The 18944-nt window shown below is 52.3% G+C and overlaps 1 protein-coding gene across 1 annotated transcript in view; it reads right to left on the bottom strand.

Moving 5' to 3' along the window:
• Positions 1–13088: 13088 nt before the first annotated feature.
• AJAP1 (adherens junctions associated protein 1) overlaps positions 13089–18944 on the bottom strand; it is a 190571-nt gene continuing 184715 nt past the window's right edge. Inside the window, exon 7 of the mRNA XM_027580002.2 lies at positions 13089–13196. The gene's annotated coding sequence lies outside the window, so the exon portion shown is untranslated. The remainder of the gene's footprint in view (positions 13197–18944) is intronic.

The raw sequence follows: 18944 nt of genomic DNA, 5'->3' as shown, positions 1-18944 counted from the left end.
CCCGGATTACCTTCCAGGGCATCCCAGAAGGCATCCCCATGGGTGTGATTTTCGGTGGTGTGACGGGAGGAGAATATAAACAACCCGTGGGGCATGTGCAGTGTGGGGAGCTGCTGTAGGTTCTGTCCATCACCCCCACGTGCACAGAAGCATCCTATGCCCCCCACATGAGCCCCGCCCATCCCTGCAAGCTAGGCAGGACCCCAGACTCGCAGGGGTCTCCATGGGGTATGGGGTCTCACTCGTCTCCCTTTTTCTTCGTCCAGACGGGCCTCCACCCTCAGCTCAGACGTCGGTTCTTCCGGAAACCCTGTTCTGACTCTTTTCTTGCTTTATCACCCCTCCTCACTGCTCCCCCCGCCCCCAAAGGCTCTGGCCTCAGACCGTCCTGACCTTACTCACCTCTTTGCATTTGGCCCTGGGTGTCCCCGCTACCCGCCCAAGGGTACGTGGCCAGGTCTCCCGTTCACGTGAGTCCTGGTGAGAACACGCAAGAAAATCTGTGGTCGCCCAGAATAGTTACCTCTTCTGGATGAGGGTGAAATGATGAACTGTCTGCTTCTTCAGTGACATGGGTAAGTGTCAGCATGAAGAATTAAACAGTGTATGAGTAGGAAGCGCTGCTTCCCCTCCCCTGCTCACACTTCCCAGGTAATCTCCAGACCTGACACGGTGGCCCCTTCGGCCCCTTTGGAGTGGAGCTGTGCTTCAGGATCCGGCTGCTTCCTGTCTGGCCAGGGGGGATCACCAGGCTCCTGGAATCCTGGTGTGAGTCTGTCCTTGGAAATCAGCTGCAAAGCCCATGGTCTGTGCATATCACCAGGGAGGCTGCTTCCTCCATTCTCCTCCAGGGGCTTCCAGTGGTCTTTACTTCCCGTGCCGTGTCTTACAGCCACCTTTAAATGGTGCTCGCAAGGGCACCAGATCCTTGAAATTGGGAGGCTGTACACCAGGAGTAATCACACAAACTAGACATAATAATAAGTCAAATTTGTCTGCCTCTTTCTTTTTTTTTTTCTTAAGATTTTATTCATTTATTTGACAGAGAGAGAGACAGCGAGAGAGGGAACACAAGCAGGGGGAGCGGCAGAGGGAGAAGCAGGCTTCCCGCCGAGCAGGGAGCCCGATGCGGGGCTCGATCCCGGAGCCTGGGATCAGGACCTGAGCCGAAGGCAGTCGCTCAACCGACTGAGCCACCCAGGCGCCCCTGCCTCTTTCTTTTTTTATCAACTGACTCTGTTGTCCTCACCCAGGAAGCACTGAGACCAGCGCGGCTCGAGGAGGCTTCTGGCTGTGTCCTCCTTGCCTAGCTAGCATGTGGTTCAAGGACAACAAATCACCAGAGTTCCCTATTACATGAGGGTCTTAACGAGAACCTGGATACAGGACAGCTGTCCCTTTACTGAGGGACAGTTTCCTGGTAGTTTGTCTGTTTGCATGGCTTCCTCCCCTCCAGACAGAGAGCACGGGGTCATCAAGAGTGTGCCTTACCTCTGCAGATAAAGGGTCAATTGATAATGAGTCCATTCGTGGGATTGATTGGTCAGGGCAGTCTGCTCTTCCTGGAACCCAGCCCCCATCCCAGCATGATCAGGCACTGGTGAGGGTGTCCAGCCCACAGGCCACACCTTCCACGAGAACCGTGGCCCGTCCCCCGCTGTCTGCCCAGCACGGACCTCGTTCCCCACCAGGCACATCTGTGTGGCAGCCCTGCCTCTCACGCCTAGCTCCAAAACCATGTGGGAAGCAGGTAAACCAAGTGCTTTGAACTTTTCAGGGCAGAGCTCAGGGACATGGGACCCCCCCACCTCCACCCCCAAACCTGCACACCCCCAGATTAGATAGAACAGAAGTAGAGCTTGAGCTGCAGCCCAGAAAGTGACCAGCCAGTGGTGAGGACGCTGTCGCTAATCGAGCCCAGAGCCGGTGTGCATCTGTCCTCCTCGGAGAGTGGATTAATGGCATTTGGAAGATGAAAGCTAGGAAAAGCAGCCCAATGCCATCAGATCTTATCTTGGGTAATGTCTCTCCTGCAAACTGCATCCTAAAGCACTTTTCTGGGTTACAGTAATGGTGTTCCTGAGGAGCAGTGGGTGGGCCGGAGCGGGCAGGCCGAGCTGCATCAGGAAGGGGCCGGCGGGGCCTGGGCAGCTGGAGTGTCCAGCGCTGGAGGGAGAGGGGCACACAGCGCTGGGGTGGGGGCTGGTTCAGGAAAAATCCATGGCATTGAGCTGCAGGATGAGGAGTGGGGCTAGGGGGTCAGCGGGAGCCAGGGTTAGGGGTCTTCGAAGAAAGAAGGAAAAACCCACATGCATCCCCTGCCTTCTCCAGGTGGGACACTGGGGGTGCTACTTACCGTGACATTTTTCACAGAATGCCCCAAGCACCCCGGAGAGACCTGGTTGTCACAGGGCAGTTACAAGCTCCTGCCAAAGCCATTCTGTGGCAGGGACATCCGAGAAGCAGAGCAACCTAACAAACCGTCCCAGATGAGGGCTGCCCTCCTAACTCCAGCCTCACTCAGGCTGCTCCCAAGATCCTGCCTCCCTCATCCAAAAAGCTTGCACATTAGTTTCCCATGGCTGCGCCTCCCTCCCTCATCCAAAAAGCTTGCACATTATTTTCCCGTGGCTGCCGTAATAGATGAGCCCAAAGTTGGTGGCTTAAAACAACACATTTATTCTCTTGTAGTTCCGGAGGTCATAAATCCAAAAATAAACCCCAAACCACTTTCACGCGGACAAAATCAAGGTGTCAGCAGGGCCACGGTCCCTCCAGCAGGGGAGAATCGGTTCCCTGCCTTTTCCAGCTGCTTTCCCCGCATGTGACCTTGTCCCCCTCCTCGAAGCCAGCACTGCAGCCCCCGGCGTCAGGGTCACATTGCCCCTTCTCTGGACAATTCTTCCCCTACCCCGTCCACACGGGCCCTTCAGATGACATTTGGTGTCCGCCCAGAAAATCCAGGGTAATCTCCCCATCTCCAGATCCTTAACTTGGTCACATCTGACAAGTTCATTTTGCCAGAAGAGGACACTCACAGATTCCAGAGATTAGGACTTGGGCGCCGTTGGGCAGATTCCTCAGCCCACCACACAATCAACCCCAAATCCTTGGCTACAAGTCATTTATCTCCAACCTCCAGAGAGGTCCTGGTCATTCTGCTCTCCCCCATGTCTCTCCAGCACCCTCCCCATGTCTTCCCGGGGCGTGAAATGCCACAGAGATTTCAGATTTTGCCTGTAACCTCTCCTGAGTCAGAGAATTATACAAGTGTGGTCAGTTCTGCTGCAAAGTAACATCTGCCCTCGACCGGTCGAGGCTTGTGCAGAATTGGGTGCTAACCCCACAGGGCTCTTGGGGAATGGAATCAGGGGGACAGTCAGGAACCTGGACAGTGACAGGTGCAATGAGACACGGGAGCACCCTATTCTGTGGCTAGAAAATACACAGATGCCACAATGTGGCTCCGCACCTCAGAGAAGCCCCGCGGTGGCTTGTGGACGTGGGTGGTGGCAGGGCTGCAGCTCCTGAGCTACTGTGGGGGCGGAAGGAAGGTTGTCTGAGGTCGCACGGGAAGGTGTACCAGCTGCCACAGATGGGCTTGTCTCCCAACACACGTGGCGCACGGAGGTGGACATGGATGCTGAGGCTTGTCCCTAAACGGCTCTGCTCAGCTGGGTGCAGAGAACTGCGTTTCCTCCATCCCTCTGTCTCTTCCAGACAAAATCACACATAAGCAAACCTGAAATTCGGGATTGCACCCTGCTCCAGTTGCTCTCCAAGCACGTTGGAACAAAGTCTTGTTTGCATAGCCAGCGTTAGAGCAGGACTGACTGTGGGAAGGACAGTGAGGGGGCCTGCATCCATTCCTCCACCTCGGTGGGAATGAAGGTGAACTGAGTTCCTCGGAAATCAGGAAGCTGGAGGGGAACCGCATTTGTGTGCTGGGGGTGGAGTGTGCGTGCACGCTCCTGCACGCACGCGCATGAGTGGGAGGTGCTCAGAGCCACCTTGTTCCTTCCCCGTTACATCTCCCAAGGCCTCACCACCTGAGTGTGCTGTTATTTATTCTGTCTGCTTATAAAGTTTCCTCCATTTCTTGACATCCCCTGGAGGGACGAGGCCCTCGACTTTCCTGGATAATATGAGCCCGTCCAAAGGACCCAGGCGGTGAAAACGGCAGACGGAGTCAAAAATATGGCCACAGAAGATTGGGGCATGGCCCAGATACGGAGGCCAGGGTGATTAAAATGACCAATGTGTCAGGCACAAAATGGTAGCTCCTGATATCGACCGAGCATCGAGAATAAGGCCCCTTATATCACCACAGGAAATGGGCAATTTTATGCCAACTCGGAGCAGCGTGTCTTGAGGTAATGGTGGGTATAATTCATGTCGTTTGCACTGCCCCAGACCTGCTTGCAGAGAGAATTTCAGCCTGGGCTCAGGTTTCCTGGCTTCTGGGTTTTCAAGCCAGACCCTTAAAATATATATTGAAAATGCTAAAATATTTGCTTTGCTCTAAGGGGGATTAAGCTCCGGTGAAAATGGACAGACTGATGGTCCCTGGAGATAAGAAGTTGTTCTCCTTATGTCCAGATGAATCAGCCTGGACTCAGTCCCTGGTTCACACCTGCTTTGCGCACGCGCGCACGCATCCTGCCCCTTTTTAGTTCTCACCCTTCATTCCAAATTTACCTGCCCTTTCATGCCTGCTCACCTGGGTAGGTGCCAGTGAACGCCTGAGGAGATCCCGCTGAGCAAGAGCAAGAAGCTGTTAGACCCAGTAAGGCCATCCCTGGAGTGTGCTGTTCTCCATGCCTGGAGCAGAAGACCTGGCTCCCAGAGCAGAAGTGGGGAGGCTGTCTCCCAGAGGAAAACTTAGGAAGCAAGACTTAGCAAAGCGGTCTAAGGAAGAAGAGGTCCAGTGGTCTATGTTACTCTCGAATGCTCTAAAATAGTTCATATTTTTCTGTATTGCCCTCGGTTTCTTCTGTGAAGCCATGTTACTGATATATAAAAACAAAAAAGTGAACTTTCAAATATGACCCAAGGCACCGCCGAACAGAGATAATCACTGTTATCAATTTGGTGTATTTTGTTTCACTCTTGTTTTCTAAATATGTGCACACCTGTGTAACTCCTATATATTCACACACAAAGACTTTCAGTGGGGAATCACGCCATAAATAATTTTGTCATCAGCATTTTCTGCATCATATTCTGTTACGTACACTTCCCCATAGACTGGAAACCTGCTAAAGTATAGTTTTACTCTAGAGTTTCTCAACTAATATGCTGTAGCCATAGTCCCACTAGTTAAGTAGCTTTTAAACCATAATTTAAATACGGACACCTCGAATTTTTCAGCTGCTCCTCTGTTGCTGAAGACGTAGGTGACCAGCAGCTCCTGAGCCCCCCGAGGAATGCCACTGCCACAAGAGCCCTCCGCGTGTGACACAGGTGTGATGGGTGCTTTAGGACATGTCGTCTGCAGCAACTTGCCAGAGGAGAGCCTTCCGCTAAATGGTCTTCTCGGAAGTCTTTGCTGACCTCTGTTCCCAGCAGGGCCTGGTGGTGGGGTTTTGCTCAGCGTCTGCAACCCTGAGTGGTATTTTCCTTCCTCCTACTAGCTGGAGAGCGTGTGCACCCGGGCAGTGCTGAGTCGCACCGGATGCTCTCGGGCAGTGCTGAGTGTTTGTGGGCACTCTTGGCCCTGTGGGGCTGTGCTGTGTCTCCATGACTTCGTCTGCCCCAGGGTCTCTTGATTCCATTTTCTGCTCTCTGGCTAAGGCCAAGCCACCGTTGCGTCCTGGGTTCAAGCTCCATACCAAGCCTCTCCCCCAGCCCCTCTGTCCTCACCTCTGTCTGGGGCTGCCTCTAGCAGGTGCACACTGTCTGTTTACTCCCCATTAAATCCCTGAGTTCAGCACTATGCCTGGCAGGTGCTTAATTACCATGGGCGAGTTGAATAAACGGATCTTGGGTTCTGAAAGCATGGTTGCTGCCTCAACAGCGACCAAGAGTAAAAAGCCGTCTGTTGCGGGATGAATTGTGTCCCCCAAACAGGTATGTTGCAATCGTAACCCCCAGGACCTCAGAAGGCAACCATACTTGGGAATAGGGTCATTGCAGATGTCATTAGTTAAGATGAGGTCATGCTGGAGTAGGGACGGCTAATCCAATGTGACTGGTGACCTTAGAAGAGGAGAGAGACACTCAGAGGGAACACAGCCAGGTGAGGATGGAGGCAGAGATTGCACGCATGCAATTATAACCGGGGACCACCATGGATCACCAGCAGCTGAGAGGAGCTCCCCAGGGCCTCCCACCAGGAGTCGGCTCTGCCAATACCTTGAGTTTGGACTCTGGCCTCCAGAACCATGTTGTTTCAAGCCACAAGTCTGTGGTTGTTTGCTACGGCAGCCCCAGGAGTTTCATATACCATACACCGCAGTCCCGTAAAAGACCACGTATGCGTATTTGTAGGGGCACCCGTGACTTGCCAAGGGTGCTGAAGGCACTAGGCTGGGAAGACGCAGCACACAACAGGCAGGCTGGCCTCTCTCTGGAGCTCAGGCGAGGAGAAGGTGGAAATGAGAAACACACCCAGTCCCTAGAGGTGGGCTGACCTGAGCCACTAAAGCCTCAGGGCCACTTCCTTCCAGAAGGCCAAAGGGGCCGTCTGCTGTGTCCAGTGACATTGGGCCTCCAGCCTGCAACACAAGGGCGGCTTGTTTTCTCTCAAATATTTGAGTTGGGCTCTGGTTGGGTGGCTGGCTCTGCAGTGAAGATGTGGAGGTTTGTTGCAGCATATCCCCCCCGAAACCTGCTTTCCAGAGTGAGGAACAAGCAAGCGTGTTTGCTGTGCCTCATGCATATGTATTTATGGACATTTAAGGAGACCCATTGCAGAAATGCATATTTAGCTGGCTTCACACAATGTTTTATTGCCCGTGTAGGTCCTTTGTAATATCCTCTGGAAATTCATATTAAAGGAGATTTCAAACCCAAATGACTGACCCGGGAAGCCCTTACAGTCCCTGTCTGTGAAGAGGTTTTATTTAATAACAAAGTGTTTTATTCAAAGTTGTGCCTATTGATGAGCTTGCCCACAGAGGCGCTAACATTTCTAGAATGCAATATCATATGTATTATTGGCCGAATCAACCACGGCGCCTCTGTTGGGACAATTTCCCTTTTATGTTCTGGGTGCTTAAAAAGCCTTAGAAGATTCTCATGTATTTTTTAGCCAAAATGTGTTGCAGATTGTTCCCCCTCTTTTTGAAAATGAGAAAAGCTATGTAAATCACATCCTAAAGCAGTCCCTCCAGTTTCAAGTGGAAATAATGCACACTGAGGCAGAAAGACGTGTTCTCTTAGCTTTATTGCAAGACTGTGTGCATGCAGGAACATGTGTGTGAGCAGGCCGAGATTTAGAGAATTGCCTGGGATGGGAAAACCTGCCTCCCCCCCAATCTGATGTCAGAGTACTGAGAGGAGGGGGGAAAATAAAGTTTTATCCTAGGGAATCAAAAAATAATTTCTAAAGTGTTTCTGTCACCCTGCCCACAAAATCCTGGTGCCGTGGACTAAATGGTGTCTCCCCCGACCCCTGCAAAGATGAAGCCCTAACCCTCTGTGTGGTTGGATTGGAGCTGGGGTCTCCAAGGAAGGAATTAAGGTAAACTGAGGTCATAAGAGTGAGGCCCCAATCCTATAGGATTGGTGCCCTTACAAGGAGAGACACCAGAGAGCTCTCTGTCTGCACCATGGTAGGACACCTTGAGAAGGCGGCCTTCCACTAGCCGGGAGGAAAGTTCTCACCAGGATCCGAATCTGCCGGCACCTTGATCCGGGACAGCCCAGTCTCCCGAACCCTGAGGAATGAATGTGCGCTGCATAAGCCTCTGTGGCTTTTTGCTGTGGCGACCGAACCGACTTGAGACGCTGGGGCAGGCTCGTGGCTCCCTGGTGCCTTGCCCACCAGGACCCTCTTTAATCCTGGCCACCATGGTGCATGTGGACACCTTTGAGCTCCAGGACCTCATCTGCCAGGAGCCTGCAACCAACAGCAGCCGACGGCAGAGACAGATAGTGGGAAGCCATGTTATGGGTCCAGCCTCGCTTAGTACAAGCTTGTTCTTCAACTGCACACATTTCCCCCTGCTTAGATGAATACCAGAGGGAAAGGACGTCCAGTCAATGCCCTTTCGTCCCTGTAAGAAGAGTTTATTTAAGCCAGTGAGTCGAAAAGTCAACAAGGAAGGAAACAGAACCAGAAGGGCACAGGGGCAGACAAGCCCTTTCTGCATTTCCTCGCACATATAATGATGCAGGAGAGTGACACCCTTGGCTCAGCCGGGGATCAGCCCTGAACGGTTGATAATGTCTCTGATTTACCCTCTGTGCTCCTTTGGCCACAATTTAAAAATGCAGAATGTGTTCAGTGAGCGTGGCCCCTTGACCTACTCGCTGGAGAAATGAGAACCAGGCAAGTCTCCTAGAAACTCCTGCTCTGGCTCGGTCTTTACGTGTTTTAGGCACAGTCTCCTCTGAGGAGAGTCTTCAACAGCATGGGGGCCAGCCCTCATTTGGCCCCACAGCATCTCACCCACTGGGACCAAGCCCTGAGGCAGGTGTGGTTTAGTGCTTCACCTGCAAGGGAGACCCTGGCCGACATCAGTAATGCTGTCTTCATCCCTAGGGCAGGACACAGGACTGTGAGCAAGAGACCCCACAGTATGATAAAAAATATATATATTCCATCTTTGTCTTGGGTTTCTGGCAGAATGACCTAAGTGATAGGATTGTCTTTGTCGAGATTCTTAATCTCAGGAAACAAACTGAGGTTTGCTGGAGCGGTGGGGGGTGGGAGGGATGGGGTGGCTGGGTGATGGACATTGGGGAGGGTATGTGCTATGGTGAGCGCTGTGAATTGTGCAAGACTGTTGAATCACAGATCTGTACCCCTGAAACAATTAATACATTATATGTTAGTAATAAAATAAATTAATTAATTTAAAAAAAAGTGTCTTTGTTATGCTGGTGAGCTGACTCCCGGTAGGCCCCCAGGGAGTGTCAGGATGGGGGGCTGGTCACCAGGAAAACCAACCACGTGGTTCTAGGGCCGGAGCTTTGAGCCAGCCAGATCTCCAGGAGGGGCGAGGGCCTGGAGGTTGGACTCAATCCTACAGCCAGTGATTTAATCAATTGTATCTACATAATGAAAATTCCAATCACACCTCCAGACACCCTGACTTGGTGGAGCTTCCTAGCTGGTGGACACACTGATATCCCCGGAGGGTTACACACTCGGGCTCCCTGAGGAGAGGGTCCAGAAGCTCTGTGCTCCCTCCCAGACTTCCCTGTGTGGGTCTCGCCGTTGTGCATCCTTTATAATAAGACTGTAGCATGGTGCTTTCCTGAGCTCTGCCTCCAGTGACCTGTCAGACCTGAGGAGGGGTCTCAGAAGCCCCTGAGTCCATAGCCAGTCGTTGGAAGTGCAGGTGGCCTGGGAGCTCCACCAGCAGCTCCATTTGAGGTAGAGCAATCTGGGGAGAGGATCCAGCCCTTAATCTCGGGGGTCTGCTTGTCACTCTGGGGTGTGCTTGTCAGAATTGTATGGCAGGCCACCTAGTTGGGGTGGAAACAGAACGGACTCTGAGAGCAAGGGAAGAATGAAGCTCTCTGGGCATAAAACCAGCAGAAGGGGTTGGCTTATCTTTGGGTCTGCTGCCATTTCCGTGTGGGGCTCTTTGTTCCACAGAGAGCATGGCACTCCCCGCCATTTTGAAAGCCCCTGGTCACGTTGGCCATCGTGTTTCCCCATCGTCTGAGCTGAGCCACTCAAGAGCATAAGTCCTCAGATTACTGTCACAAGGAAATAGTTCTGAAAACCAGTTCTGCCCCTGACGGCTGTTGGCAGGGCTGAGACGTGGTCTGTGCGTCCACCGGGCACTGGTGCTCACGGGGCTAAGAGCCCTGATGACATTATTCCTGCAAATTGGGTGATGACTGCTTGCCTGAGGAATTCTTAGAGAATCTTAAAGAACAAAACCTGCATACGCACAGCTCAGGAGCCCAACAGGGGCGACGACAGGGGTCTTACCCTTGACAGCCACGTAAGGGTACACAGGATGGCGGTGAGGGTTTGACTTTGGAGCCAGGCAGCTTCAGATCCGAGCTGTGCCCTTTGTCTGCTCGGTAAACTCGGGTGCACTTCCTAACCGCGGTGGGCCTTGTTGTGGGTATTGTTACCGCGGGGTCAGTACTGGTATTTCCCAGTGGGTGGTACTGTTTCACGGACTGGGGGAGAGGACCTGAGAAACTCCTTGGAACCTGGCCTGACAGAGAGTGAGCACTCACTAACCGCTAAATGTGTGACTGGTTTTACCTTCGTATTTAAGTCGGGAAGACCAGAAAGTAATCCAACCCTGGACCTCAGGAATGAGCTATGGAAATTATAACTGAAAGACAGACAGTGCGAACCAGGAGAGAGCAGGGAGCCTGAGGAAATGGGCAGGCAGGAGACACCGAAGGCATCCATCAGTTTTATTCTCTTTCTGAATTCTGGTAGTTACAGGTCCAGCAGAAGCCAAGGGGAGTGGAGGCCAGAGAAACAGGTGCGGGCTTAACCAGCATCCCCGCCCGCCCCCCTCCCCATGGGGCCGTGCTAGCTGGCAACTTCCTCAGCAGACTTTCTCCCCCTGGGCGTACACTTCCTTCCTATTGAGGAGCCGCTCCCCAAAGATTCCTGAAACGTGGCTCAGTGAACAAACTCTTGGATGAACGGACAAATTCCTACTGCTGTCTTCCTAGTCACGGGGGAGGGGACATCTATTTCTTTCCTAGGCCAATAAATTCTGTGTCCAATTTATCTTCCATCAGACCAACATAAATATTAAAATCCTCCATGATTCATAAATCTGTCATACATCAAGAAAAGCAGCACCAGGACACGAAAAGAGCCCTCATTAACAAAAACAGAATTAGTCCTTTGAGGACCCTTCTCGATGGCCAAACAGACCACTTACAGTCTGATCGTTGTCCTAATGGGCTATGCTCTGTCACTGGGTCAGCGTGCTAAATCTAAATTGGCCAGCGATGGGCTGGTAATTGCTGTCTGGGGTGCTGGGGATGACCTGGAAGCTCAGACTCTCAACACGGAAGCTGCGTGAGGAGATGCACGAGCGGGCGGGTGAGAAGGAGCACCTGAAACCCGGCCGGGCTCTGCAAGGGGCCCCGGTAACCTTGCGGCTCAGTGTGAACCGTACCTCATGCTACGTACCTGTGCTTAGAGAGTCTGTGTCCACGAGGCTGCCGCCAGGTGAGATTATCCCAGCTCCCCGGGAACGTGCCAGAACGATTCCAGCAAAACAGTCCCCTGGGGAAGCCAGAGGAAAGTTGCCTGCTGCGGCGAGGCAAGAGGTCTGGTCCTTGGGAACCTCCCCCAGAGGACATGCACCACTTTCTGGGAAGCTGTTTCCATGATGGCAGATCCTCACACTGGTTTTATGGAAGTAGGCTGAGACATCCAGGCTGATTATGGGGAGGGGGTGCCGGCCCCCCTGGAAGGGACTGTGCCTGGCCTACCTGTGGGGCTCGTGAATGACCTCAAAACACAGCTTCTAAGTGGAGAGTGCCAGCCCCATTCTCAGAGCTGGTCGGATCATCAGCCTAGATTTAGGACCTTTTCCCAGAGTATCCCCTGTGTGTCAGGTAAGGTCAGTTCCATTCACGTGGAAAGGGAGTTTTGTTCCTGTCTTGAGAGTCTCCCTTGTTTCCAATAGCAGCTTACACGGTTTAGGAAACAAACAGATGTTTATAATAAAATCTCAGCAGCTGCATTTGCATAGATGGAAGGAACTGAGTCACTCATGATCACAGAACCCTGAAGAGGACGTTTCCAACATGTGGGGAGAAGCCATTCCAGAATTTCTTCCATGCATACACTGTATAAGTGCATATGCATAAACCTGCAGTGGGAACACATCACCATACTTTGTTATCTGACTTTCAAACATGTTGGTAACAGATGAACGACAACAGGTATCTGGCCATGCTAACAAATATTCTTTCCTCCAGCTTTCCTGAGATATAATTGACACATAACAGTATGTGAGTTGAAGGTGCACAGTAAAGGCCTTGACACACGTGTTTATTGTGGAGTTATTACCACAATAAGGGTAGCCAGCACAGCCTAACCTCACATTATCGCCTCTTTTCTTTCTTTCTTTTCTTTTTTTGTAGTGAGAACATTTAAGATCTACTCTCTCAGCAACTTTCGAGTATAGAATACAGTATTATTAACTAGTCACCATGCTGCACATTAGGGCCCCAGAACACGTCCATCTTACAATTCATGGATTCTTAACCTGCGGATGCCTCCGTGAGGGCCCATGGTGATAAGCACAATTTTCAGGGGGAAGATTTCACTCTTTCATTGGATTATATGAGGCCTTACTGTTGAGACTTGTGGCTGTAGCTACTAGAAGGGATATGGAGACCAGAGGTTCCATATAACAAAGAACACCAGCGAGGGCCCAAACCTAGAAGGTCAGAAATGAAGAAGGGCCCCACAGGGAACAGGGGACAGTGTGAGCCAAATGCCTCCCCAGGGCTCCGGAACCAGGGCCTGAGGCTGAGCACTGGACACCCACCAGGAGCGTCTAAGTCCTTGTCCCATGGGAACATGAAAGGGGTTCCCCATGAAGCAGCTGTGGCCGGGACAGTAATCAGGAAAACTGAGAACCCAAACTGGTGGTACAGGGTGTGGTGTGTCTTTCATGTTCACACTTGTCTCTGTGGCAGGAACGCAGGTGGGGAAATTATTAGAGCTTTCCGCCTGGGATGGAGCAAGCAGGGCTTTATTATTGTCATACATGTGACAGTCCGGGGGTGGACAGCCATGGCGGGTCACAGGAGGCCCCACAGGATGAAGGCCCTGCTCAGAGACCTCCCTTCGCCCACCCGCCCTCCTCCGGGTGTGGGCTGCACACCAGCTCCAGCTGCATGCCCGTCTGAGAGTGAGCGCTTCTGCCTCAGCTGATCGCCAGTGGATCCACACCAGGCTTCTGCTAGTGAAGGGCACGGTGAGCGGATGCAGAGGGAGAAACCGGCAGGCCCACGAGACTCCAGGCAGAACACCCCTCCAAGATCAGAGCCGGCAGATCCAACAAGGACAAAATCAGCCCCTCGGGAGAGAGAGGTAATGAAAAGAGAGTGAGATTTCAAAACAGGTTAAAAGTTCCAGTGGATGTGAGAAGGGGGCGGGGACCAAGAGAGCATGTGAAGAATAATCACAGGCAGATTTGTCACGGGCCAGATGTTCCTTCCAGAGAGGGACCTGGAGACTACGCACGGCCCACGGGTGTTCGGAGGGGGAAGGCAGCAGCAATGGCTGATGAGGCAGCAGGGACGGAGCGACAATCTGCTCAGACAAGGGCAGGACAACAGACTTCTGCATCTGTCTAAAATTATATTTCAGGGGGAAAACATGGCTTCCTGTTTTTCAAGAGTGAAGAAAGACGTGAGCACTCAGATTGAGGAAACCCAAAAAAAGTCCCGTGCAAAATAAGTAAAACGAATCCATGCAAGGACTTTTTATAGTAAAACTGTTGAAGCCCATCGACCAAGAGAAAACTGTGAAATCTGCAGAACTCCAGAGACAAAGGGAAAATCTTAAACAAGGGAGAGGTAGGCAAAGAACTGAAGAGCCGGAGTAAAATGGAGAGGAGACATCAGCAGCACAAAGGATGGAATTCAATATACAATAAGTTTTTAAATAGGAAGAACATAACTCTTAACCTAGAAATTCTATATCCAGTTAATCTACTCTCTGGAGAGTTTCAGACAGACCCAAAGAGTTCACTGTCCACTGTTTGCCATTCAGCGAGCCTTTTTGAAAGATGCGTGAAAGGATACACCCCAACAAGTAGGAAATCAAGGCTGAACAGGAAGCAGTAAAGGTGCAAGAAAACCCAAAGAGAGGAAGCCATGAACGCATCGGTAATTCTAAGTAAACAACGATATCTTAAAAAAAAAAAAAAACAAATAAAAGGAGCAGACTGTTTAAAAACGAGATGGTGTTGATATATTAGCCAACAAACACAGGAGGTGGGGAAGGATGCAGGTTTCAAGCTTAAATGTTCTCACTTCTGGTGACACACAGAGATGCTGTTTAATGTCACTTGGTTTTGTTGATAGGCTTGTTACAATTTAAAGCTGGTAATCACCAAATCAAAAATAAAAGGAGGTAGAAAAGGCAAGTAGAGAACCAGTAGGGAGGGGAGGAAGAAGAGGCCTGTGTCTGCCCAACAGAAGATCTGAAAGGGGGGAAAGAAAGAAATGTCATCCCACATCATCTCAGTGATGTGTGGTCATCCATAAAATGTGTTAGATGGGTTTCTATTGTTTTGTATTTTTTTAATGAATCCCTATTTTTAACAATTTGTCCCAAATTCCTGGCTCGCTTCCACCCCTTGAAATGATTCTGAAGTTGGAGAAGGTGAGAAGCAGGTATTCTGTGACCCAAGGCCACCGCCTGTCAGCCCTCAGGGATCCTGCTGTACCAGGGGCCCCGTCACGCAGGCCCGACCCACCCTGACTTCCACGTCGCCCTGCGGCTTGGCCCCTGGCCCCCATGCTGACTCGGCCTCAGGTTTTACTAACGACTGAGGGAACACTTGGTCGTGCTCAATGCCTCCTAGGTGCCAGTTGTATTCACGATGTCCATATCTTAATGGCTAAACTACCAGGACAAGGGCATCCCCGTTTGAAGGCAGGAAACAGGCTTGCAAAGGACATGCTCAGGATCACAGAGCTAGTGAGTGGTTACATGGCACGGTTTTTCCAGGCCTTTGGACTCATTTTTACTTCTCTCTTTCCATTATATCCAACAAATGCACCATACGAAATCTCATTTGGCTGCTCTCTGCAAAGGGACAGTGGTTTCTGCCGGGATATGCGTAAGGGAACCCCCCACCCTGCTCACCAACAGATCCCTTTCCTGCCCTTTGGGAGACTACTGTCAGAGGCAGGCAAAGCTGATCCAGAAAATTACCCTGGTCGCCAATGGACACAGGAGGGATGTGGTTGTAGTTGGGGCCACACGGATGGTAAACACGTCCACGTGGACTGGGGCACAGGAACAGTGGACAGGGGAGCAATCGCTGAGTTTCACCCCCAGCTCCTGGGTCTGCAGCCACTCAGAGACGGACATGCATGGCTCTCGGAGGCCTGGCCATCGTCACTGGCCACTGTGAAGAACTGTGGGTCACCTTTTGGGAATATCCAGCATCTGGAGGAGACAGTCTGTCAGAGGGGAGACTGGATCATGGGGGCTTCTTCCGAGCCCACTAGCAGCTGCTGAAGAGTCGGACCAGGACTCAGTGACGAGTCTGGTGTGACTTCTGGTCACCTGCAGGCTGCCCAGAAGCAGAGCCTCATACCCTGGGCCCTCCCAAGTGAGCAGGACCCTCCTGCTGGCATTTCAGCTCTGCAAACACGATCCCTTACCCTCTAAGGGGTTTTTGTTTGAGAGGAGGGAGCAGTCGCTCCTGGGACAAGAGGAGGAAGGCTGTGGCTCGTAGGGTCCTGTGGCCCCCCTGACTTGTCTCCAGCACCTCCCACTCCCCACCACGCTCCCCGCCACCCCTCCTCCCCTGTTGCCAGGGCTTCGGCTCAGCCTGGAGGCTCACAATCCTTCCTGCAGCATCTGCGGGACCTCGACAAGCCTCGGAACCCCAGAAGCCTCTGCTGAGCCAGTTTCCTGGCCAGCCCTGCTCCTTGCTCCTTCTCTGTCGGCTCCACGCTTTAAACTCACATTCCTGAAGTGCAGCTGTGTGCTCAGGCCCTGTCAAAGGGCTTGAGAAACAGTGAAACAGAACCGGGAACCCCTGCTCTCTTGGAGCTCACACCCTGGTTGGGAAGACAGACTGTGAGCATTCGGAACAAAATGAGGGAGTCCTGAGGCGGGTGGGGGTGCGGGGCACGAGGGCCCGGCAGTGAGGGGGTGAGACAAGGTACGCCCAGAGCAGGGACATTTTTCTACGGACGGGGTGGTTGTTACGGACTGAATTGTGTGTTCCCAAAACTCCTATGTCAAACCCCTGACTCCTAATGTGACTATTTGGAGATGGGGCCTCTAAAGAGGTAATTAAGGAAAAATGAGGTCATATGCGTGGATCTTAACCCCCTAGGACTGGTGTCTCCATACCAAGAGGAGATCCGGACACAGACATGCACAGAGGGACGACCGTGGGAGGAGAGGGAGCGGCCGCAGCTTCCTCTTGGCCTTCCCACCCCCAGCGCCGTCGGGGGTGCAGTTGTGCCGTGTGAGCTGTCCAGCCCGAGGTCCTCTGTCGTGGTGGCCCGAGCTGCATCACAGTGACTGAGGAGAGAGCATCTAACCGAAGCCTGGAGGAAAGGACGGAGCTGACCATGAGGCCGTGCGGGGACGGAGGGAGCTCTCTGAGCAGTAGGGAGGGGGTGGCGAGGCTGCAGAGGGGCGGAGGGGCTCTGGGGCCGGGCCCACGGGGTGGCGAGGCTGCAGAGGGGGCGGAGGGGCTCTGGGGCCGGGCCAGGTGGGCCTTGAGAGGCATTTACGAAGCTCTGGGCAGCCACAGAAGCATGCTCATACTGCTACCATGCATCTCGTCTCTCCTCCACGATGCTGAGAGCTTCTTGGGGATGGATCCAGGCCCTCCTCACCCCAACATCCCCAGACCAACTCTGGAACCAAGGGAGGCTGAGTGAAGGTGTGAGTCAGTGGATGGCTGGGCGGCCCCTCGCAGAGAGCCCCTGTGTGAGTCCTTGCAAACACACAGATCTAGAGCCACAGCCCGGATTCCACACTGACTTCCACATTTTAGGAGCCGAGACGCACAGGGCAGGGGACAGGGCGGCGGGAGGGGCTGTAACGATCCCATTTCTCCTGCCCGTAGTCTGAAGCACTTGAGAAATGATATGAGAAGTGATGTTAAGACAAGAGGTAGAGATCATACTGGAGAATGTCACTTCCACCTGTCACCATGGAAACGTCAGGAGAGAAGAGATTTCCCTACCACCCCACCCCCACGCCCAGCACACAGCATGGAAGGAAAATCAGGGGAGAGGTTTCCTCCCCCCCAACCCCCACCCTACAAAGACACTGGATCACTTTGTGGATCACTTTGTGCCACTTCACTCAGATAAGAAATCATGTCCTGGGTCTTAGGGAAGGCCTTTTCTCCCTCTCTCTCTCTCTCTCTGCCTTCAGTTTTGCAGGTGAGTGGGTTCTCCCAGGGGATGTCCATGAGACAGCATCATCCCTGGTCCTTATTGACAGCGGACCCTCCAGGGAATCACCCATAAGCTGCTCTGGCAGGGCATGTGGTGACAAGTCAGGAGCAGTGTCCCAGGCCACCCCTGCATCCAGCCCCCTTTGGAACCACCAAGACAAAGGGGGGGGGGATTGACACATTTCATTTCTCCAGAACCTTCCACAGTGGGAGATCTGTGAGGGTGGTAGCTCGCCCTGTGTCCTAAGCAAGTCCTGGAGGGCAGAGGACAGTGCCGCTCAAGGACTGACATTCTGCACGTGTCTGGTTCATGGACAGGTGTGAATCTTTCCACCTGTCTGTCCTGCGGTTTGCAAGACATGCCCAGCCTCCTCCCCAGCCCCCCACCCAGGCAGTCTCCGCTGGTGTCACAGACGTGAGTGAAGTCAGGGTGGCAGAGTCCTTTAAAAACTGTCTGAAGCAAGAAACTAAAAGCACAAACTATCATTATTGCTGTCAGCATCACTAATCCTTTCACCGGGGATGCCAGGGGTCCTGGACAGAGAACAGAACTCGGAGGTGTGATTAGCTAAATTTAGCTCAGGACACAAAAGTCTGTAGCTTTGAGCTCTCCTCGCTTTGACAAATGATGAGCTTGGAACCGCTGCCGATCTTTTGATTTCATTCCCTTGGCGGCCGAAGGAGCCAGGAGAGAATCACTTTCAGACAAGGATCTTCACTGTTTGCATAGCACACATTTCCATGAGGCTGCAAAAGCATGCTTTATTAAATTTCCTTTGAAATCTAATGCTTTGATTTAGGGGCAAGAATGTTTCCTAGGCCTTAAAAATGCCATGCAAGTTAAGACCAGAGCAAAACATCCTTGCAAGGTAAGAACCAGGCAGGACCCACCTGCTTTCTCCTCAGTCCTGGCCACAGAAACTCTGCTTTGCAAAAGCGATGGAGAGCAGAGGGGACACGTTGGGTTAGTCTGCTGGGCTGGCCTGGAGCCTAAACAGCAGACATTTATTCCCAAACAGTCTGGAGGCTGGAAGTCCAAGATCCAGGGGTCGGCAGGGCTGGTTCCTCTGGAGGCTTTTCTCCTTGGTGTGTGGATGGCCGTCTCCTCCTGTGTCCTTGAGCCATCATCCCTCTGTGGGTATCTGTGTTCCCCTCCTCTTCTTATAAGGACACTGGTCCTATTGGATTAGGGCCCACCTTAGTGATCCCATTTACTTTAATCACCTCTGTAAAAGCTCCTTCTCCAAATACAGTCACCTCCTGTCTTACTAGGGGTTAGGACTCCTGTGGATGAATTTGGGGGCGGGCACAGTGCAACCCACAACACCTGGTGTCCCGGGGCACAGAGCAGTAATGGCAAACCAGCGGGGTGGGTACAGCTGGCCTCCCACTTCCTAGGTTCTGAGGAATCACACGTCCAACTTTGAATGATGCCCAGCCAGCAGCAAAGCTCTCCAGTGGCCTTGGCTCTCTGTTCATTTCTACTTCCCACATCATTTTTAACATGTAATAGGTTTTCATTGAAGCAGAAGAATCTCCTGTTTTCCTGGAAGTGGTGTTTGACTTGAGGGCCTCCCACTTCCTAGGTTCTGAGGAATCACATGTCCAACTTTGAATGATGCCCAGCCAGCAGCAAAGCTCTCCAGTGGCCTTGGCTCTCTG

This window comes from Zalophus californianus, chromosome 4 (assembly GCF_009762305.2).
Source record: "Zalophus californianus isolate mZalCal1 chromosome 4, mZalCal1.pri.v2, whole genome shotgun sequence".
Lineage (NCBI taxonomy): Eukaryota > Metazoa > Chordata > Mammalia > Carnivora > Otariidae > Zalophus > Zalophus californianus.
The sequence above is the reverse complement of the archived record's forward strand: the minus strand, read 5'-3'. Positions and strand labels throughout refer to the sequence as shown.